Source organism: Adiantum capillus-veneris, chromosome 22, assembly GCF_014529385.1.
Source record: "Adiantum capillus-veneris isolate H3 chromosome 22, ASM1452938v2, whole genome shotgun sequence".
NCBI lineage: Eukaryota > Viridiplantae > Streptophyta > Polypodiopsida > Polypodiales > Pteridaceae > Adiantum > Adiantum capillus-veneris.
The window spans coordinates 136,888,978-136,912,978 of record NC_140952.1 but is presented as its reverse complement, the minus strand read 5'-3'; the positions used below and the strand labels follow the sequence as shown (position 1 = coordinate 136,912,978).

The 24,001-nt window shown below is 40.4% G+C and overlaps 1 long non-coding RNA gene across 2 annotated transcripts; it reads right to left on the bottom strand.

The window, feature by feature from the left end:
* Nucleotides 1-4,909: 4,909 nt before the first annotated feature.
* LOC147430291 (uncharacterized) lies at nucleotides 4,910-12,161 on the bottom strand. Of its 2 annotated transcripts, none has more exons than XR_015185776.1 (4): nucleotides 12,027-12,161; nucleotides 6,343-11,099; nucleotides 5,555-6,259; nucleotides 4,910-5,436 (listed from the first exon to the last, which is right to left on the bottom strand). It is a non-coding gene; the product is annotated as an uncharacterized LOC147430291 (long non-coding RNA). The 2 variants fall into 2 exon arrangements; XR_015185777.1 differs by having other exon boundaries at nucleotides 10,945-11,099.
* Nucleotides 12,162-24,001: the final 11,840 nt, after the last annotated feature.

Genomic DNA, 24,001 nt, shown 5'->3' with positions numbered 1-24,001 from the left:
CACAAGATCATTAAAAACGTGGTGCTGTTCTCCCCATTTAAAATAATCACGGAAAGACGCACCCTCCTTTCTGTTAGCACGAGGAACTCCTCCTTTCCAATGTTGGAAACAAGAGTTTTAGAAAGGCCCAAAGGAAACTTAAACTTAGACTTAAGTTTCTAAGTACCATTGTTAATGTTTGTTGCTTGTTCGTGCTGCATAAATTGCTTTCGTTTCATTGCGAAAGAGATCACATTGTTAAGTTTTCTTTTTTCAAGTTACCTGACCATTTTGCTTATGCCGCTTTCTTGTGTAATTCAAGTAAGAGTGAGCATACTTGGATGAAGGTCCTCATTTTGCCTAGAAAAATTGCTCGAGCTAGACCTTTGCCTTGTTGGGCCTCAACACTATATACCACTAGTACGCCCGGCCGCCTTCGGCTCTCTCTCTCTCTCTCTCTCTCTCTCTCTCTCTCTCTCTCTCTCTCTTGCCAAGTGCTCTTTCAGTTTTGGAGTTTAGTCCTCATGTCGTAGATTTCGACACGTGTAAAGGGCCCCCCCTTCCGTCATATTATGTTAGTTTAGATGGGGTTTTTAATGAATGACAAACATTGGGATCCCCAGCTGTCTGGGAAGTGGGACGTGAGGGGCGAGAGGATTTGGCCGTTCACGTCATCCTTAAAAAAGTAAACTAAGCTCAACTTCGTAAACTCGAACACTGGTGTTGATGTGGCACCGCGAGTTTGGGGGGGGGGGGGACTGACGGGGCAATGGGGTGCTGAGGTGGAGCTTGGGTGGAGGTTGACTCAGCCTAGAGGGATACTCTATGCACGGGTTGTATCTTCCATGCAAAGGTGGCGGGAATGGAGAGAGTCCTGTGCATGAGGGTTGGGAGCTGAGATGCGACCGGGAGCTATGAGGGTTTGCGAGCACGCAGGGAAGGAGGGCCATTACAGGTGGACGGTCGTAGATTGAGTTAAGGCAAGCCTTGTAGCAAGACATAGGTTGACGCGCTAGCAAGGCTGTGTAAGAGAACATAGCTACAATCAACACAACAGAGGAGGGGGCCCTCTATGATGTGACATCAAGCTTGGTTACTGTTTTTTTTGTGGGGGGGGGGGGGGGGGGGCTCGTCACTATATGGCACGGCTCTGGCCAGGGGGGATCTAGGGCCCAAATTTGGGGGCACGAGGCGGCTTTAATCTTGACCGTCGGATCACGTAGTGAACTGGGGGTGAACTGGGGGGAAAAATGGCGCCCCGAGTTCACCCCTAGTTCACCCGCCTCGCGGGGTGTGGGTCGAGCGAACCTGGGACGTCTCGGTTGCCACACGAATGCCCTACCACCACACTAGCGCGAGTCGATGTCCATGTTGGCATGGCACATGATCATACCCTAGTTTAGGCGCCCCTAGTTTAGTTCACCCCCAATTCACCCACCCCTAGCTTACCCGCCCCTAGTTCACTCTTAGTTCACCCTTAGTTCACCCCTAGTTCACCCACCCCTAGTTCACTGCGTGATCCGACGGCGGAGATTAAAGCTGCCTCGCGTCCCCAAATTTGGGCCCTAGATCCCCTTTGACCCAGAACCGTGCCATATAGTGACGAGGGGGGGGGGGGGGGTCTGAGATACCAGGGTGTGTGTGTTTTTATCAAACATGGCACAATGAGGGTCATTGTGTGTGTCCCAGGGTTTTTGTGTGGGCAATAGACAAAGCACAAGATGACTTTTCTGCGGAACATGGGTGAGGATGGGCAATGCGGTGTGTGTGTGTGTGTGTGTGTGTGTGCGCTCGCTTTCCAACGATGAATGTGGGCAACTATTGATAATTTTTTCATGTCTCTACAACTCAAGGTTGAAGCCCCAATGGCCCCAAGAAGAGGAGGAAATAATTCTGGTGGCAACAAGCCTGCTATGGGCAAGAATGAAGCATCAATGACGGTATTTGCAAGAGAGGCCACACCTCCAAAACCTCTCAGAAGTACCCCCGGTTTGAGAGGAGGACAATGTCAATGGGAGTTTGACTTGAATGCCATGCCCTATTAGTGATGGGGACTACCAATCGAAAACACCATCTTCTGTCAGGCCTAAGAAGATATTGGAGAGGGTGTTTGATTGTCATGAGGAGAAGGTGGATGAGAGGCTAAAAGACAACAACCCAAAACACCAGTAAAGATTGCAATTGCAAAAGAGAAAGGTAAATTGGTCCAAGATGAGGAGGTGGGTGACTTCAAGATGGAGGTCGAGCAGCCAGGTAGAGTCAAAATAACAGCAGAATGGCTAGGTTTATGCAATGAAGATGACAAGGGGATTAGGAATAGTAGCATGTAGTCTATGTCTTCCATGCTAGTGCCATATGTGGAGGTCTTCTTGCCCGATGGGAGGCTTGCCCTGCAATCTCGTGCAAGCCTCCCATGCCCTATTAGTGATGGGGACTACCAATCGAAAACACCATCTTCTGTCAGGCCTAAGAAGATATTGGAGAGGGTGTTTGATTGTCATGAGGAGAAGGTGGATGAGAGGCTAAAAGACAACAACCCAAAACACCAGTAAAGATTGCAATTGCAAAAGAGAAAGGTAAATTGGTCCAAGATGAGGAGGTGGGTGACTTCAAGATGGAGGTCGAGCAGCCAGGTAGAGTCAAAATAACAGCAGAATGGCTAGGTTTATGCAATGAAGATGACAAGGGGATTGGGAATAGTAGCATGTAGTCTATGTCTTCCATGCTAGTGCCATATGTGGAGGTCTTCTTGCCCGATGGGAGGCTTGCCCTGCAATCTCGTGCAAGCAATGACTGCCTTGGACGATTTTTCTTTGAGTTGAAGAGGTGGCAAATGAAGAATCATCTCAAGAAAAAGCATGGCCTTGTCATACACATCTCTATATGGAAGCCAGGTTGCCCCTCCAAAGCTGATTTGGGCTCGAGAGGGAAGGCATCGAGTGCACAACCACAGAAAACTCAATAGCACAAGGTGGAAAAGAAGTAGTTCGAGGAAAAAGAAAGAAAGTTTGCAGTGAATGCAAAGAAGGCCGAGGACCTTCATCACCTTTCAGCAAGATCAAAATGGAGAAGGCTTAGGATGGAGTTCAAGAGTTCAGAACCATACCAAAGGAGCAATTTGAGGAAGCATCCTTAAAAAATGCATGACCTACCACGCATATGCTACATTGCACCTTGCACACATTCAGAAACACATTGACAAAGGCTATGATAAGCATGTAAGCTAATAAAGTGGTTAAGAGAATTCTTTGGATGCTTATGGTTGCTACAATCTAGTTCACATTCCTTGTATTTTTTGAAGGCTCAACATGTGGGCATGTGTAGCTTCTTGTATGCTGATAAGCATGTTTATGGTTTCTACAATTTAACATGTGTTCCTTGTATTATTCAAAGCTTCAGCATGTGAGAATGCATTAGGATATTTATAAAGTAACATCTTGTTTTTATGGCGTCAGCGATATCAATATGTGGACTCTGATACCCATCAAGGTACTGAAAGATAGTGACTTAAAAGCTATCATACTCCCGCCCACTAAAATCTATCCCTCTATTAAGAAAGCTTTCAAAACTCATCTTCCCTCCATTACAAACTATCTTTCTTCTTACACTCAGATGTATGGCTTCTTCTTCTTCTTCCCATTGTCCTAAAAGCTCTAGGGGTTTCTCTACTCTCTCCCCAACTAACCGCACCATGAGTCTACCAAGGAGGCAAAGTAGTAGCATAAAAGCTCTATTTCCATCTCAAACTCCATCACTGTAGATAATCAATGGCAAGAGCAGAGGATAGGCAAAGGTTCTTGGGTTCTCATGCAGCCAAGAAGGAGAAAAAGGTCATGTATGGCAAATCTTTTTCGTTCTGCATGGAAAGCATGAGTGATGGAATTTAAAGTGGAGGTTGGTAAGAAGACCATTAAAGAGTTTTAATTCAACATGTTTTCACTCACTCTGATGTGATTTCTCATGGCGGTAATGTTTCAATGGTACATCACCCATGATGCAACTTTAAGTGGTTTCTTATCCTTCTTTTTATTCTCTTCCATTAAGTCTCTTATAATCAGGCCTTACATATGTTTATCCTTCTACATACGAGGAATGGGAGCCAATGGAGTGCATTATAGGACTCATATATGTAACCCATGTTCACATTGGTATTTTATAATATGCTAGAAGAACAAACAAGAGCCTTGCAGTATGCCCTCATCTACAAGAGCCTTGTAAATAAGGGCATATTCTTCTACGATCATTTCTACCAACTCAACCAACCAAAGGGGAATAAAAAAAGGAACATTGATTAAGGTTGCTCTACTAACTAACATTGATTAAGGTTGCTCTAACATTGATTAAGGTTGCTCTACCAACTAACTAGAACTCCATGGACTGGCAAGTACCGGACACAACAGCGAGAGTCATTGCAGAGTAAGGTGTATAAGGATGTTCAAAGGTCTCTCCGAAACTCTGTACCCATTAAATTAATGAATCTTGTAAATTTTTGTCCTATTAGTATATTGTTGAGCTTTTCCACACTTGCCATGTACATATCGCTAAGACTATATTAGTATGTAAATCTCTTGATTCTTCCTTCTGTGACAAGCTTCTTGATCAAGGATGGTATATGAAAGATGTGGATGGCATATTCTACGAGATTGCACTTGACACTTTGGCTGCCTAATATATGATTGACACTCAATTGCTTATCATTTTGGTCTAAGCGCCCTCAGTTTGTTGGAGGTTGCTATGTACCTATTGATCAAGAGTTTGCATGTTTGAGAACAACGTTGTCGTAGATGTGGAAGTGGTGGATAAAGGCCTCAACCTTGTGACAATGATAAAAATAAACCTTCTCCAACTCCGGCGTGACATAGTGGAGGAGACTGCAGACAATGAACCCTCACAATTTTATTTCTTGTTGGGTGGAAGCAAATGGGTGGAAGCAAAGTAACTTCAATGTATATAGTTAGCATTTCAAAGAGTATTTGCAAACAGTAAAGGGGCTATAATAAAATTCTTGCAGATATGGGATCAAGGTTTCCTCTAGGTAGAAGTCATGTTCATGCTCTTATAAAATGAGGGTTGGGAGAGAGTTTTGGCCGATGGATTAAGAGAACCCTTATGTGGTGTGTCATCTATCAAAAAGTGTTGTTAGCATCAAGGGGCACATGTATTTGGATTTTTTTTGTGTAATAAAGGTATACTTTGGGTTTTATAGGGTGGTACTGGCCCTTAATGGCAACACATTGCCTTTGGCTATACAAAAAATTAAATTTTGGATGTTGGATTTTAGCTACGTTGCACGAGCCTGGTTGAGGTTATGTTGTTGCACGGAAGACCAAATTACAATCCGAAACCTTGGAAGAAGAAAATTCAAAAATTCCTTGGCGCCTGGTTGAACAACGACCTTACAATTGCCTATCCAAAAACTGCATAGGTCGATGTAGACTGCATCTGCATCATATGGCTCTGAAAACAACAAAAATCCATTGATGTCCAAAATAATCAGTCTTTGCAAATATTTTATGAACCATATAAGTAGTTAGAAACTAGAATGACTTTCTTATTCTTTTACATTCAATATTACCGGAATAACCATGTCAAATTCTAGCAAGGGTCCATACTAGGTTTGACTATTGTAGAGGTTGTCCTTTCCAATGTCGATGATCTCAAGCTTCTCCTCCTCAATCCCATGTGCTTTTGTAGTTTGAGACTCTTGTGTTTCCATCGTAGTAGAGGTGTCCATAGCAGATGTATTGGATTCTTCAGTGGTCTGGTCTTCTTGAGGCTTATGCACTGTTGAATGATAAGAATGTTGAGCCTCTTCTATTCGAATGGTGGAGGGCTCTGGTTGAGGGTTGGGAGTTTCAATGTTAATGTCTTTGTCAGCCCCTCCCTCTACATGATGTTCCTTATCAACCCTTCCCTCGGTATGGTGTATCTCAGCCTCCTCAGCCTCCACATTGCCTTCCTCCTCAACACCTCTCTATGTGCATCATGCATCCCTCCCTGCTCAAACCTTTTCTTTGCATGATCACTCCTTAGCCCTTCCTTGTGCTTGGTATTTATCCTCCTCTTCCTCCTGTGCCTTCTCATATGATCTAGAAAGGTTTGAGGACTTAGGGAGGTCCACTAGCTCATGTCCCTCACCTGTCATTGTCTTCTCTACCGCATGGTCATCCAATAAGCTGTCTTTTGCATCCAAACTTACAAGATTTGAGATAGAGAGTAGATGATGGATAAGTGTTGTGTGGTATTGCAAATACTATATGGTGTATCTCTCCAATGCTCTCTGCAAAATTAAAAGAAGTTGAGATCAATCCTTATTGCTATACAACCAGCGATTTATTGTAATGCTTTGCAAAAAATGGCTACCTTTGACATGAATGGCTCTAGTGCAAAAAAGCTTTGCAATATGTACTCATAATGTACGAGACATCTCAATCCACATGAGTTTGCATCCATTTGATTTGGAACTATTATCAAGCGGCCTTGTACAGTTTGTAAGTGCCACATAGCTTGCCACATTCATGCAAAAATGTTTTTAGGTAGTTGTAATAAACAAACAATTTTTTTTGTTCAACCACAATAATCATTGCATGCAAACCTAATCCCACATAAAACTAATTTCAAAATCAAAATACTCATAGCCTTAATACTGGATGGGTTCCCCGAATTGAGTTGAGAGTGCATACCACTAGCCTGCTAGGCTCAATGCATATGAGGCTCTAGTGATTGCTGCTCTCATATGGAAAAATAGTTGTTGTGATTTGGAGCACAGGGTAGTGAGAAAACCATCTCTCTATTGTGCTATGAGGGGTATTCTTCATTCTCATAAGCACAAAAATTTGTGGATCCAAGATATATATTTTGGACTGGCTTTGTTGAGGAAGTCGGCTCTTAATCAAATACAAACAATTAATGGAAGTTATTCTCCATTCCAAAGTCAAAAGCTAACTTACAATATGCTGAAGCTAGAGAATGGGACTTACTTTAGGCATATATACACAATAAAATTTGTTATTTGTGCATTTGGATCCTGCAATATATTAACATCAACAGAATCAATTGCTAGTCTTCTTGACCCATCTCTAGTGGTATGTCCTCTAGCAATCCATCTTTCATTGATGATAAGATTTCATTGTTTCTCACATCTATCTCACACATTACTATGTCGTAGATTTTCTTCTCTGCATCTACAATAACAATGACCTTTTCTTTTTCTCTTAATTTATGTGACTCCTCTACATGCTGGTTTTCTAGCTCAACTTTGGCTCAAATATTCACATAATGGGTGACCTATATAGTTTTTACCTCTGACTGTGGCCTTACTGGAGGTATAAGAAAAATCTCCCTCATTTTCTTGTGTATGAATTCATTGGGCACAATCAATTTATCATACCTCCACCTTATTCTCTTAAGTGTTTCATTGTCCTTGTCCATAATGGCCAACTGGTGTGCATGTATTGCAATAGTTATGTCATTAAAATACTCAAGAAAAAATTCATATGCTGCCTCTTGAAGTGCCAAAAGTGTAGTGGCCTTCCACCTCATTGTGCCAGCACATGCCTCTTCACAGATTGACCTGACCAGCCTATGAAAGGGCATCTTTGGTACACATAGCTCAATGTGTTTCTAAGATTTCTTGATCTCTTTAAACAACCTTAGGCTTCTTTGTATCTTCCTCATCCTTGGGTACTTCAAAATATTCATCAGCTTTTCGAGTCTCTTCTTCTTACTAACTGACCTGACCACTGCTTTAACAACTAAACCTGGACCTTTGCCAGTCTTACTTGCAGTCACCTTGTTTCTTACCATTCTCTTGAAACATCAAATAATCTGTGTGTGTGTGTGTGTGTGTGTGGGGGGGGGTAGCATTATGACATGCGGAGGAGATTTTGAAATGAGTGGAATATAACCTTTGTGCCATAATACCTATGGGACAAACCTAAAACTAGCAACATGGAGTTGTAATGGGTCATTGAAGCTAGATGTGGGCACCTTTGCGTATAGCTTCAGAGGAAGTGTTACTCCTTTTGTGAAGCTCCTCTTCACCGACGGTGAAGCCCCTCTTCACAATTGGAAGCTTGACCTCTGATGATGAAGACCCTTTTGAAGTTATTTGAATACAACCTATGAAAGCTTTCTTTGAATTTTTGTTGGGGACAGTGGATGCCTTTGAAGTCCCTTGTTGAAACCTTTTGAGTGACCTCAAAGAATTTTATGATTTCTTGGTTTTACTGTAGCTTTAGTTGTGTGAACAAGTTCTTAAAGGGGTTGGGATGTCTTGGAGATCCCCTGGGGAAGGTTGCCCTAGTAGGCTTGGAGCTTAAGGCCTTGGGCTTAAAAGCGTTTCTCGTGAGAAAAAGGAAAAGAAAATGGTAAAGAAGCCTTTATAAGCTGGCCACAATGATAACAAGTGGGTTCCAAGGGCTGGCAAGGTGGTATGATGATGAGTGGTAGGGCCGTGCAAGACCAGCGAGAGTAAGTGCCCTTGGGAAAGCTCTTTCATGGGAAGGGAGCCTAAGTTGGAGTTTTAAGACTGCTATTTTAAAAAAAAAACTTGAAAAAGTTTATGGCCACATGGTGGGGTGCCAGTCTTTGCAGGGTGACAAGGCGAACTAGTGATGGTGAACAATGGTCAGTGGTGATGGCGAAGGTAGTATCAGCTTGCAATGGCAGATGATCAAGGATTCTAGGGTGATTTGTGGGATAGCCTGGGATGTTGCAGTGAGTCGGGCCCTCAAATTTCATGGCCAATTTGGTTCCGCCACTCGGCAACCCTTCTATGCCTTTAGGAATTGACTCCTAAGATGAAGTGTTCCCACCACGTGGGTCAACTGAGTGGCCAAAAAGAAAACAACTTGGGTGTGAGCTTTGAATGATCTTAGGCACACATACAAAATAAAAGATTTGCAACAAAAAATTCTAGAGATGAAGCAAAACTCAATTGGGGCATTAATCATTATGTTTTAACTCAAATTTGGAATTCTCTAGCTTAACTGAAAGCTCTCAAGAAGGCCTTATAGCACACACAAGTAGGGAAAGGGAATGAAAGCTAGAAAATGATATTCTTCTTGGGAAAGAAACACATTAATTGAGTGGAACATGGTGTAATAATTGGCCTAATTAATGATGCAAGAAGCTCTAATCACAACCGTTCTTTCTTATTCCATCAATGTGGGTAGTGGCACTTCAATAGTACGTATCCCATCGCTAATGGAATTCAAAAGAATAGAATTCTATTAGTGTTGAGCATGATATGCAATTCAAGGAAGTTTAGGTAACAATCACGACTAGCAAGAGAGGAAGTGCTAATGTGACCTAGCATATTGATATGATTAAGAGACATTAATCACTAACACACAAATGCACAACAACAAACCTAGCTAGAACAACATGTCTCTGATACCACTTGATGGGAATACTATCATGCTAGCTAGGGTGGATGAAAGAGAAACATCGTGCACATAGGCTAGATTATCACTCAAGTGAATTAGGTTCCAAGATTAATTAACTTGGACTCATAAACATGATCTTGAGTATTTGCTAAGCCATCACAAGCTCACCATAAACAAGAGAGATGTAATGCAAAATAGACCTGTATTTATTCATTCATGAGAGGAGCTTTAAGTAGCTATACAGCCTTGCACCACTGCATGTGGGATAAATCCACTCTTCTCTCCTTGACTCACACTTTAGGACAAAGCTCACACTTTACATGGCATGCAACTTGTTATAGATTCCCCACATCATCTATTCTCCAACTATAAGAATCTTGATTGCCCACCCTCAAGGTCACTTCTAGCCCTTATTGGTTCTTGCCAATGAAAATAGCTACAGATCCAATTTCACCTAGCTTTGCAAAGACAATTTTGAATGCCAACTCCAAAGCCACTCTTTCTTGATTTTTGTCCAAATCATTTGTGCATAACATCATCAATATGGGAATTTCTACCCCATTCTAGTTCAACGCTTTACATGGCATGCAACTTGTTCTAGATTTCCCGCATCATCTATTCTCCAACTATGAGAATCTTGATTGCCCACCCTCATGATCACTTCTAGCTCTTATTGGTTCTTGTCAATGAAAATAGCTACAGATTGAATTTCACCTATATTTTCATAGACAATTTTGAATGCCAACTCCAAAGCCACTCTTTCTTGATTTTTGTCCAAATCATTTGTGCATAACATCATCCATATGGGAATTTCTACCCCATTCTAGTTCAACAAGAGTGCAACATAGAGTGGCAAGCCAAAAACATTTGTTTTGAATGTGCTATCCACTACCCAGGCATTATTACATGAGAAACACAAATCAATTTATAGCATCCTCTCATCTTGCATCATAATAACAAAAGGCCATTTGGATTCATCATTTGCCCTTGGGTTTTAAGGTTGGACAAAGATGACCTATCAACCAACACACACATGTGAACAGAAGAGCATGCAAAATGGGACAAAATTTTGAGCTGTCAATGGTACCTTCTTCAAGTCTTGCGACTAAATAGCTTCTGCAAGCATTGCAATCCATTTATACTCTACAAATCCTCTTAAAGCAAGGTAAAGTGATGCAAGGTCATAGTAAATTGGCTAGGAATTACAAATGCAACAATAAATATTCACCTATGAGTTGTTTTTGGAGCAAGTTGACATACCTTTTGTGCACATTTGGTGTAGCAACATTTGTACTTCTTTTGGTATCATGAGGAATTGATAGATCACACAATGAAGTGAGGATGTGTGCTATATGTGAAGACTCACTTTGACTTTGAAATCCTTGCAACATGGTGGCAAGTGCCAATATCAAACATTTCATTCATGCAACATGAGACAACAAATGGATGGATTGGAAAGTGATAAAGGTCTACGCGAGAGCCAAGTATATGTCCTTGATGAGTTCCATGGACTTTGATAATCACCTCATCAAGGTCATCAAATAATTGGACAATCACCTTGAATCTACATCCATACCTCTTAAATTTACTTTCTCAATGCTTGTCTACACCTCTTTGTTGTATGTTGCCCCCTCAATAATGTTGCCCCAAGCTTGAAGCTAGACAGAGGGAGATATCATCTTTGATCATTTTTCCACCACTTGAGATTCATTAAACCTCTCACATCATGCACTACAAGAATCAAAAGTGAGATTGTAATTTCCCTAGCCAATTCCTTCACCATTAAAGAGTACATCTTCTCATCAAACAAGAAGAATGTCTTTGATATGTATTGTAATGAATACAAGGAATGTCTTTGATATGTATTGTAATGAATACAAGGAATCTCCCAAAATTTCCTCAACATCAAGCAATGGATACCTAGAAATATCTACCTCAACACTTGAATTTTTATTTTTAAAGAAATCATATGGGATGAGGCCATCGTCAATTGATTCACCCTCTCTTGGAGTAGCAAAGCTCATATATTCATTCATTGAGACACTTGCATTGTGTGCTTGATGTACATCCAAAATATAGCAGTGCAAGGTTATTTATTATAAGTCCATGCCTACATGCAAGCTTGCTCATATTTTTATTTTTTCAATCATAGGCTTGTGATGTTGATCACACACAAAAGATGTATACATTCATAGTTAGAGACATCAAGGAAACAATTGATGGGAGGGTGTTGAGTATAGCCCCATGACTATATACAAGCTTGGTATTTCTAAGAAGACTCAAAGGATGGAGACATCAATAGCCAATGACATTGAGAAAAAAATTGATAAAACATGTAGGTTTGTTGATATGAATCACACACAAAAGAGAGGAGCATTGATAGCCAAAGGTATCAGGAAACCACAAGTTGCAAGGGTGTTGAGTATATTAGTGTGCATACGTGTAGGTCTACTAATTTCAATCACCCGGAAAACATATGGATTGTTGAGCATTACCATAATATGACTACAAGCAATGTCCACATTAATAGCTAGAGATTGCCAAAAACTACTTTTAACCAGAGGCATCATTAAATCAAGGGGACAATAGCCTGAATGAAAAATGACCACAATAGTAGTTAACATAGAAAAAAATAGAGCAAAGTGAAAGAAATAAAACCTGAATGGGAATCCAACTCCATTGTGTACAAGATTGCCTTGTGGTGTGCAGATTTTATGAGGCCCTCAAGTGACCCCTCGAGGGGTTCACCTTTAAGAAACTATTCAGAAGTCAAGGAATTCTTGATGAACCTTTGTCATACCTACAAGGTGCGCTGGCTCTCCCCTTCAAAGGATGCACCTAACTTCGTAAGGTGGGTGTACCTACTTTGCATAGTTGGGTATTCAATGTGACATTTAACATGCCCAAAACATTTGCTAATGTGGCATTTTCACTATATGTGCTTGCATCTTCAATTGCAATTCAAAGATTAGAAAAAACACTTGGATGACACAAAAATGTAAAAATCTTAGCTTTGACACATTTAAAACATCTATATCTATACCGTAGGTGAACTATAGAATAGTTGAACTTCAAGATTTAATAATCACATGAAATCTTTTGTAATTACAATGTGTTTTTTTTGGTAATTACCATGTGTTATTATTATATTCACATAATTACATGATCACATTTAATCTGATGAATGGTGATGTGATAACTCATAATCCCACCGAGCTATTATTTTTTCGTGGCGGACTCACTTAGATATGGCAAAAAACTGCTAGTGGGCTTGCTAGGATATGGAAAAGCCCAATTGGACTATCCGTTTGGGTGGTTTTTGTAGGTTAATAGGAAATCCACGTGAACATTTAACGATCACATGTTTTAAAAAGTGATCACTCAACATTATTAACATGTTCGTGTGTTTGTGATGATATTAGTGAAATCCCTTGTCGAAATAGATGAAAGATGGGCTTACAATGCCTATTTTCAATCAAATTTTTTTCTAAGGAGACATGCACCAAACACTATATGATATATTAAAATCATACACAAAAAAGTTATATAATATCAAGTACATTCTATATAAGAATATTTCAATGTTTTTACAAGCTAAGGTGTTTTTCTAAGAAAAATCCACTAAAATTTGAATTTTTTGATATGATGAAATTCCTTGTAAGTATATCTATAAAATGACCATCAGATCTTACAAAATGATCTTTGCATCTATAAATATCTTGTTTATAAAATTGAAAGTATAAGTAATAGAGTATTTTAATTAACATTTATCATATAAATCACACACATGGAAAAAACAATTACCAATTAATCAAGTTAATCTCCTTATTGATTTGTGCTAAATCAATGCATAAGGAAAATTTTGCAATATATAAGCGATAATAGACATATTGGCTGATGTGAAAAAATAATTTCAAATATTCTTGAGAATATTTCCAACTAGCCCCAGTCCTACCACTCCATTTTGACCACTGCATGCGAGCCTTTACTTCCTCTTCCATATTTGTGGATCCCAACTCACCAACCTCCTCACCAATCATTATGCATCATTAGAAACTTCTTCTGCTTTTGACAACACACATCCACACGAGCCCTGACAAAAGCCTTTAACAATCAAGCTCATCATTGATTGCTTCTTAGATAAAAAAACACATTTGAGGAAATTGGGAATTGGGGTTGTCTTTGGTGTAGTGAATTTAAAACAAGATGTCTTGCTAGAGGCTATAAGATCTCATTGTCAATCCTCTACCACAACCGTTGATCTCATGATGCTCTCTCCCAATGTCAAAATAAGACTTCCAAGGCCCAGGTGTACATATGTGAGACACATAGACATGACAAATTTCTTGCATACTGAGAATAGGGGGGGGGGGGAGAGAGAGAGAGAGAGAGAGAGAGAGAGAGAGAGAGAAAGAAAGAGAGCTAGCTCTACCTTTGATTTCAACTTAGATTCTCTAAATTGATGAATATAACATAATTAGGGGCACATACTATACTTTTGTTCAATCCTTTGGCAATATCAATTTTATGACAACATGTGAAAGGATAGACAAGGAGAGTCTTTACACACAATAAGTACTCTTTGTGTGAAATCATTTGAAAATTAGGACTTTCCAATGTGTTCTTGGCTTTGTGTTTCGTGTGAAAAATAGTTCTTGGCTCTTAAATGTGAGCACAACTATTCTAATAAGCCATACTATTTCTATAGAATGCCTATTTTAGGCAATCAAAGTCTACAAAAACTACTAAAAGTGGGGCACACTTGATCTTGCACATACCCTATACATCAAACCTCTACCAATCGCTTGTGGTCACAAGTGATAACAAAGATGAACTTTGAAATACAAGCTACTTTTTCCACCTCAACGCAAGACCTCATATTGAGCCAACAAGTCTTCCATGTCTTCGATAGAGAAAGGCAAGGGTTTCATCCTGGAGTGATGTGAGAAGGGGGAGTAGTGAATACCTCGTCCTACTTGTACATATATCGTGGTATGTAGCCCACCTCTTTTTCTTGGCAAATTTGAACTCCGATAGGATGGAGTCTATGAAGCCTCTTGATCATCAAACTGGAATGTGCCTCTTTGGCGTCTATTAGTATTTGGAGTATGCTAGAGATGAAATTTACAAGCAACTTCCAATGCCAAGAAATAGTGCTACATGAGATGCTGGAAAGAGGAGACACGTCCAAATAGAGGATGTCATATCCTATCACCTTGAGGACCTTCTTCATGTGAAGATCTCAATGCGGTCACCATTCAAGATTGGTGAGATGCTGGCAAGAGGAGGCAAGTCTAAATAGAGTACCCTCATATCTTGAAGCCTTGAGTACCTTCCTCACGTTCTCAAGCCATGGCACATTTACAAGGTGAAATTAAATTGTTCACATCACTTTTTTATGCCTTTTGATATGCGAGAGAAAATGCTACAATGTACTTAGTGTGTTATGTGTGAAAGTGGTTGCTGTGGTTGTTGTAGTTGTGTACATACCCTATCACAGAGTCAAGGCCATGGATGTGGCACTATTGCATGTTTTGTCACATCATAACAAGCCAATTTTGTTTATAAATGTATATATGTCAAGTGCATCATGGTGGCACACTCATTTCACGTAGAAAGCTTAATGTGGGCGAACACTGTCCAAAACTAATAGCTAGCATGTATAACCATCAATGGTGTGATTAAAGGTTAAGAAAAGTTGAAACATGAGCATCATATGAATTCAAGGGAATTTTCTCACATTTCTAGGTATTTTCTTATCTTTGATTTGGGCTTATTATGACCAAAATGGGTCTTTTTTGGACTAAACATGAAAAAAAGAGCATAAAATGGGCAAAAAATACCCACTTTCAACAAAAAAAAAATGGCTCAAATATCACAAACTTCATGGTTCCATGACTCTAAGCAAGGTATAGCTTGTTTGAAGCTGAATATTAGATACAATGTTGTCATATGGTGTGCTATTGCAATTCCCCCGTAGCTCCTACCTTGTATTCGAGTGAGTGATGGTTCCAGTTAGGGTTTTACATCTTTAAAAGTGTGTGTTGAATTGTTTATGGAAGGTCCCTAGGTTTCCCAAAAATCTCCTTGACAAAGAATTGAAGGAGGAAGGTAGGGATTTTTACGAGGTAAACATGCACTGCATTGTGGCTACATAAAATCATCCCACTCATAAGAATTTTGAGTTGTTCTTGGCCTTGTAAATGAGTTTAGCATCTATGGTTGAACTGATTTTTTCTCTTTGTTTTGATCTTTTCAAGAAGTTTTTTTCCATTAATTAAGCCACAAACTCTCATAGTTAGTGGCCCGATGCCTTCTTAGCCACACTAGAAACTTTTTGACATACTTTTGGTGAGCTCGACACAAAGAAGCACGATAGGGCGAGGGTCCAAAAGATTCTTTAAAGGTATCTATATATAGCTTCTAAGCTATGGATCAAAAATCACAACAAGGGGTGTGCTTTCATCTATTGGGGTTCAAGCCAATTGGACGGACCTCCACTAACTTACTAAACTATCACTAGCCTTATTCTTTATAGACAATATAATAAGGAGAAATGAGACAATATAATAAGGAGAAATGAGGCATGGTTATCCTCACTCCATGATTCACCAAGTCTATGTATCTACTTTTCTTCTCCCTCATACTATGCACACACCACACAATCTACAAGTGGTATCAAAGCTCATAGTAGAGGGCTCGTGGAGAGCTCACAGCATGTGTGTGTGTGTGTGTGTGTGTGTGTGTGTGTGTGTGTGTGAGAGAGAGAGAGAGAGAGAGAGAGAGAGAGAGAGAGCTAAAATTCACGTCTATGTGTACGTAGTTTCAGGACAAATTTTGTGTCCTCGTGGTGGGAGCATTTCCATCAGGCGTCCTTGGATTTTACCCCCCTTCAAATCCTTTTATGCTCTCAGTACCTCCACTTGAGTGGCACACTAGAAGATTGTTTTTAGTGGATGTTTTTGGCATCAAATTTGACTCTTGACGCTTCTCCGACATTTGACATCGGCTTTCATGATAGAGGGAGATTATGTGTTTGTTCTCCATCATGGGAGAAAGAGAAGTAGATTCTGTGATTTTTCACACACACACACACACACACACACACACACATCTACATGGACATAAACTGGTGGCCCATTATCTCTGACATAGTGACTTGTTTCACTCTCCTTTGCAACTTCATACCCCGATCTCACCAAGATCTCACACACACCACACACACTCACATACACTTCTCTACACGTGTTTTGGCATCAAATTTGACTCTTGACGCTTCTCCGACATTTGACATTGGCTTTCATGATAGAGGGAGATTATGTGTTTGTTCTCCATCATGGGAGAAAGAGAAGTAGATTCTGTGATTTTTCACACACACACACACACACACACACACACATCTACATGGACATAAACTGGTGGCCCATTATCTCTGACATAGTGACTTGTTTCACTCTCCTTTGCAACTTCATACCCCGATCTCACCAAGATCTCACACACACCACACACACTCACATACACTTCTCTACACGTGTTTTGAACATGGCCTTGCAATTTGGTATCTAGGAACAAGTCCTTCCTTCCTTTGGTTTAGCTGCCAATTTGGCACTACCTCATTTGGTACTTGTTCATTCATTTCTCTTGGGAATACATATGTGATTTCTTCCTTTGGATGATATTTTTGTTTTTTTTTCAAATGGAGTTGAGCAAAAGCACTCACTTGTGTAGATTTTCTCTCTTTCTTGATCATCTTTGTCAGGCACAAGGTGCTCTACTACATGCTAACCTTCCTTATAATAGCTTGATGTTTTGTTTCATCCCCTGAGAGTGGGTCTATACACATGAGGAGTATATGGATCAACTATGAGAGTCGATCGCATTTAGACCGATTACTCTTCGGAGGAGAAATTAGTTACTCTAGAAAGGTTTTCTCTCAGATGGTCTTTCAACTTATTCTTTTAAACCTGTAATTGAAATTTGGTATATAAATTTTTTGACTTTTTCTATAAAGATCATCAATTTATCACCACGAGTGAGACCCACAAACCTTCGAACAAAAAGAGGACGTTCCTCCCAGATTGGCACAGACATTCTCTCTAATAGTGTGAAACAAGACTTGGATTAGCTTTGCCGTCTTAAGGAAAATGAAGTACTTGCTTAATGAAAACAAAGCATCTTCTTTTGATTTAATGCTATGCATGTACAACTTTGACATATTGTATTGTGAAAAAGGAAAAAAAAGGAAGGGGCGCCTTTATGTCTATGGAAAGAGATAATGGAAGGCACATGAACTCCATATTCTTAAAAGGATCAAATAGGGCACACCATTAGTTTCCTTTCGCTTCCATAACCCAAAAAAGGAAGTGGAAAAATGTTTAGATATTTGCAGGCTTTATCGTGCACATGTAGTGATGCAAATGTGCCAGCTTCTATAGTAGGTTCATACACACACACACACACACACACACACACACTCATAGGTACATAAATGACTTGCTTCAATCTTTCTTGTAGGTATTTCCTTTGCAAGGTTTGGCCACATTACTTGTTTCACCCTCCCTTGCAGACATTGGCCTTGCATGTTGCACACAAACTTTTTCTCTTCTCCCTGCTTGCCATGCCCTGATCCAAGCCTACACAAAAGGATCCTTTCCACACACACACACACACAGATACACACACACACACACACTATTGATGAATGAGGCCCGTCTTTGATAGTCAGGTGAAGGGAAACAATGCTTATGACATCTGACGTTTGATGATATAATGAAACCGAGTATTGGTTTCAACTACAAATGCGGTCATCTTCAAATACACAATAGGAGAGTACAACATACAAGTAGCCCACAACATTTGGCATTCAAGGACATAAGAAAACCGAGTATTGGTTCCAACTTCAAACACAGTCATCTTTAAATACTCAAGAGGAGAATACAACACACAGGTAGGTGCCCTACACCTACTCAGTTCAATCTTGAATCTACAGAATACATAGCAATGAATTTGTATGACAGGTCAATGCATCAAGCTGAGTGTTCCAAGGCTAGATAGAGAAAAAAAGGGGAAAAAAAAACAATCTTTGTTTGTGGAAGTGTATCACTACATAACTTTCCTACAACCTCATGAGGGTTTCATGAGAGATTGCATGATTGGATTTTTTTGAAAAGTATGAGCGGTTACAAAGGAAAATGTTGGATTTTTTTTTTCACAAATGGACTTACATGCATAGAACTTGTTATTAACCTTAAGAAAAACCTCTCTCTCTCTCTCACACACACACACACACACACACACACACACACACACACACACACACACACACACACATACACACTTGCTCATGCGAGAATTGCTCATGCTAAGTATGGCTGGTATTACTGGCCTTAGATTGTGGGCTTGCATTGATACCTACTTAACATTGTCCATTTTTTAATCTTGTTGGCTATTTTGCTATCATCTTGAATTGACTTACTTTACCTGTGAGTAGCGGTTTTCTATTACAGGTATGACCCACTTCTAATAAGTTTATGGGAACACTCTGCAATAGTCACATTTACTAGATGATGCTATGGGCCTATGAGATGAAAGTGGGTTTTTAGAAGGTTGTCAACTGTCAAATATATTGAACAACCTAGTTGTAACCTTACACATCTATCACACATGTTTTTGGGTTGGGAAGTCATTTTTTGTGTGTAGATGATGCTGGCTTTTTTCACATTCATGGTGCTAGATATACGACTTTAGCATTATGGTGGTAGGTAAGTATACTCACATTAGTGAATTCTGTACTATTAATTGTTCTTTAACACTTTCCTTTTTTTTGGTGAATAAATGCATAAATTTTGAAATTAATGCTAATATTTTACTCTGAAATCACTCCAATGGGCTAAGGCCGTAATGCTCATGTGAGAACCTTGAATTAGATGGCATTGGATTGGACTTTTGAAAATGGGTCCTAAATACAAAGGAGATGCTGCCCAATTCTTGCTCGAATTAAATGATGAAAATAAATGATTCAATCTCCAAACATAATACTTAATCTATGCTATGTTGTTAGTTTTTGTTTTAATTCTTGACACCAATAACAAGGGGAGGGAGTCGTTGACACCTGTCTTCACAATTATTGTCAAGTACTGATAGAATTGCATTTTTGTTGGATGGTGGTAGGTAAGAGGTTTCCTCCTTGGGATACGACGATAACTGCAACTATAACAGATGATCACCCACTGTCCAGTTATTTGTATAATTGATCGATAGCCCTTGTATATGCTTCTTTGATAATTTCCATATATTTACAAATAACACTGTATATGTCAATGTCTAGTCTATATGTCAATTGTAGTCCTATCTCTGTAAATTTTAAGACTACTTCTCATCTAATGTAGACATAGTTCTTGGCTATTATATACACTTTGTCTGGTTTTTGGTCCCATTGTGTGGTTCAATAGTTTGTGAAATCAAACTATCGTTAGATAATCATTCTTAAACACACACACACACACACACACACACACACACACACACACACACACACACACACACACACACACACACACACACACAAACACACACACACACACACATGGCATCAACCAGACTCCAATTTCTAGCTTTGATGACTCTGACATTTTTGAGCAGGCGAGACACTTCTATCCGGTGGTAGAAGTCAACATCAACACCAAATTTTCTCAGCATTGACAACCCGTTTTCCTAGCTTGTGGCATTGGATTCTCTTTTTGACATGAACGTGTATGGGTGAGATGCCTCTTCCATAGAGGAGTGACATCAACATCGACTTTGATGACATCGAATATACTGATTTTCACAATGTCTTTGGCATTGTAGAGAGCAAGATAGAGAGACAATTTGTTGGTAATGGGGGGTAGGTTACAAATTATTGTTAGTAGCAGTTCTATGCATTTTTTAGAGCAATTTCTTGGATTTCCATATTTGTGTTTTGTTGAGATGTCGAGCTCTACACCTTGAGCTGGCATCCACTACGGGTCTTGGCTGCTTACGGCATTTACTCACTGGCGCGTTAGGTGACCGACACGGAGGATCTCTGCCAGTGTTTATAGTGCCAGCCTAGTATGCTTCTAGCGAGTTCACACTTAGTGACCGCATGTACATATGTGCTACTTTTCAGCTTTAGCACTTAGTCATTTTGTACTCTCTTTTCTGTGAAGAAGAAGAAGAAGCTTTCCATCTCTGTGTGCTTTATGCTTGTCTTGTGTAGCTCTCTTGCATCCTCATTCTTTACATGGTATCAGAGCCTGGTGCAGGCAAGAGAGGCTAAGAGAGCAAGAGCATCACAATCCCTTCGTTCGCAATCCACGACCAGATGCCGAAGGCACCTCGCGCAGCGAAAAAAATTTTAGGGGTTTTTCGCACAAGTTTCTGAACAGGTCTCCAAAGTGCAGTATACAGAGATTTACTGTACAAGTACAATGGTTGTATGTACGCTTGATTGTGGACACTCGTTGAGTGTAGAAAGCGTTACAAGAACCACGATAGCAGGTTCAGCAGATTTGCAGGTTTTTGTAGATTGCAGCTATTTTGTCTTAGTGCTTCAAGATGTCTGACGGTTTCAGTCAGATTGTTACTGAGAAGCTTGAGAAAAATAACTACCCTGCATGGAAGTTCAGAATAACAAATTTCCTAAAAGGAAAAGGTTATTGGGACTATGTAGAAGGAGACAATGAAAAGGAACCAGAGATTCCCGAGGCAAATGCTACAGCAGAACAAAGGAAATCTTTGAGGGACTGGCAACAAGGCCAGAGCAAAGTGATGTATTGGCTTTCTATGAGCATCACAGATGGCATGATGGGCTATCTACAGGATGCTGAAACCCCCGCCATTGCATGGAAAAACTTAGGCAGAGTGTTCGAGGTGAACACCAAGGCCAGGAAGCTTCAACTAAAGTCGGAGCTAAATCAGGTTAAGAGGAACAACCTCTCCATCAATGATTATGCTTTGAAGATCAAGAGTATCATTGAGGCTCTTGGATCTATTAAAGTCTCAGTGGAAGACGATGACATTGTCCGTGCATGCTTGGATGGTCTAGGAGATGAGTATGTACATTTTAGGTCTTCCATGAATACAAGAGACGACATCCCCGTGTTCCAAGATTTGATTTCTATGCTTATTCTTGAGGAGAAGAACCTTGACACATCTTCTTCTCATGGCAGAAATAATTCTAAACAGGCCTTCTATTCTAACTCCAACAGAGGTAGAGGTAGAGGTCGTGGTCGAGGCCCAAGGGGTTGCAGGGGCCAATTTGTGGAAGGTCAATCAAATCAAAACAATACAGGTGGCAGGGGAAACCAGTCTCAAGGCAGGGGGAGTCAAAGAGGTCGTGGTGCAGGATCAAGCAGGCAGCAACATACTCCAGATAGTAGAGAATGTTGGACTTGTGGTGAAAGAGGTCACATGTCACGTGACTGTCCAAAGGAAAAGCAAGTAGAAAGAGAGAACAGGGCAACTATGCATCTACTAGCAGAGATGCAGATGACAGCAAAAACGAGCGCATGTTTGTTATGCAACATGTAATGAATACAATGACTGCAGAGAATTCCACCCAAGATGATGTTTGGTATGTGGATTCAGGTGCCTCTAATCACATGACGTCTCGTGGAGAGTGGTTTAGAGATATGCGCAAACCAGATGTGTCAGGCTATGTGCAGACAGGAGATGACACAGCTCACCCCATTGCTCATGTAGGGGACATACCTCTAAATACGAAGAGTGGGAAATCAAAGTACTTAGCAGATGTACTTCATGTCCCAAACATTACAAAGAATCTTGTTTCTGTTGGACAAATGGTTGAGCAGGGTTTGCAGGTTCGCTTCAATCCAAATGGCTGTTATGTAGAAGATTTCCAGAATGGCTGTAAGCTGATCACAGAGGGCAAATGTGTGGGCAGAATGTTTACGCTGAATGTAGACATGCCTGAGGTAAAAGCTGCATTATTTGCACAGGGCACAGGTGTTGTGGCTGATGTTGACATTTGGCACAAACGCATTGGCCATGTCAATGAGCAGAGATTGCGCAGCATGCAATCAAAACAGATTGTAAAAGGTTTGCCCAAATTCAAGGTGGATGGTATGCATAAAGTGTGTGCAGCATGCCAGTTTGGAAAACAGTCAAAGGGCTCATTTCCACATGAGCGCAATGTATGTAAAAATCCACTTGAGGTGGTGCACACAGATGTTTGGGGTCCAACCGATACTGCAAGTATACATGGTTGCAGGTATTATGTCTCTTTCATTGATGACCATACAAGGAAAGTATGGGTCTACTTCATGCGTAACAAAAGTGAAGTGTTTGGTCACTTTCAAGACTTCAAAGTCATGATTGAGAACGAGACAGATATGCAAATCAAGACATTGAGGTCAGATGGAGGGGGAGAGTACTTCTCAAATGATTTTTCAGATTTTCTACGAATGCATGGTATACACAGGCAGTTTACATGCAGATATACTCCACAGCAGAATGGGGTCGCAGAAAGGAAAAACAGGCACATTGCAGAGGTTGCACGTGCATTGATGAATGAGAAGAACATGCCTCATCATTTCTGGGCTGAAGCTGTAAATACAGCTGTGTACATTATGAACAGGACACCTACAGCTGTGGTGCATGATGTAACACCTGAGGAAAAGTTTACAGGTACAAAGCCTGATTTGGCACACTTGAAAGTGTTTGGCTGCATAGCTTACGTGCATGTACCAGATGAGTTGCGTAGGAAATTGGATCCTAAAGCAGAGAAATGTATTCTTGTGGGATATTCCCTTGAACAAAAGGGGTACAGGTGCTACAATCCTACTACACGAGAATTACGAGTGAGCAGAGATGTAGTCTTTGATGAGATGAGCAGCTGGTACAGTAATGCACATGGCACTATTGGGGCTGATGTAAAAGATGATGTGGTTGTACAAAATGTGAGGCCACAGTCACAGGTTTTGAGTGGACCACAAGAGTCCTCTTCTCGTGGCTCTGTTGAGAAACCATGGAATGGTAGACTACGTACGCAGGTTACTCCACCAACAGGTACAGGGAATGTATCACGAAAAGGAAAGGAAAAGGTTGATGAACCTCCCTTTATGGTTGATGCATCATCAGGTTTTTCACATGTAGACATGGATTCAGATGGTTCTGAACAAAGTCTTGATGAGGAATTTGGAATTCCGGCTGTCAGGACACCTGGTGTAAGGAAAGTACAAGAAGATGCTAGAGGGCAAAGGAGTGACCCAGGACCGCGCAGATCTAATAGAGTCAGAAATCCAGTTCAGAAATTGACTTATGATGGGTATCTAGCGCATCACCAAGCCTACATGGCTAAGGTGATACAGGATGTGGAGCCCACATGTTTTGAGGATGCAGTTGGAAATGTGCATTGGGATGATGCAATGAATGAAGAGATGGCTGCATTGGAAGCAAATGACACATGGGAGTTGGTGCCATTGCCAAGTGGCAAGAAAGCTATTGGCAACAAATGGGTGTATAAAACCAAGCATAAGGCTGATGGTAACATTGAGCGTCACAAGGCAAGGCTGGTCGCAAAGGGTTATGCACAGACGTATGGCATAGACTATGAGGAGACCTTTGCTCCAGTGGCAAAGATGACGACAGTG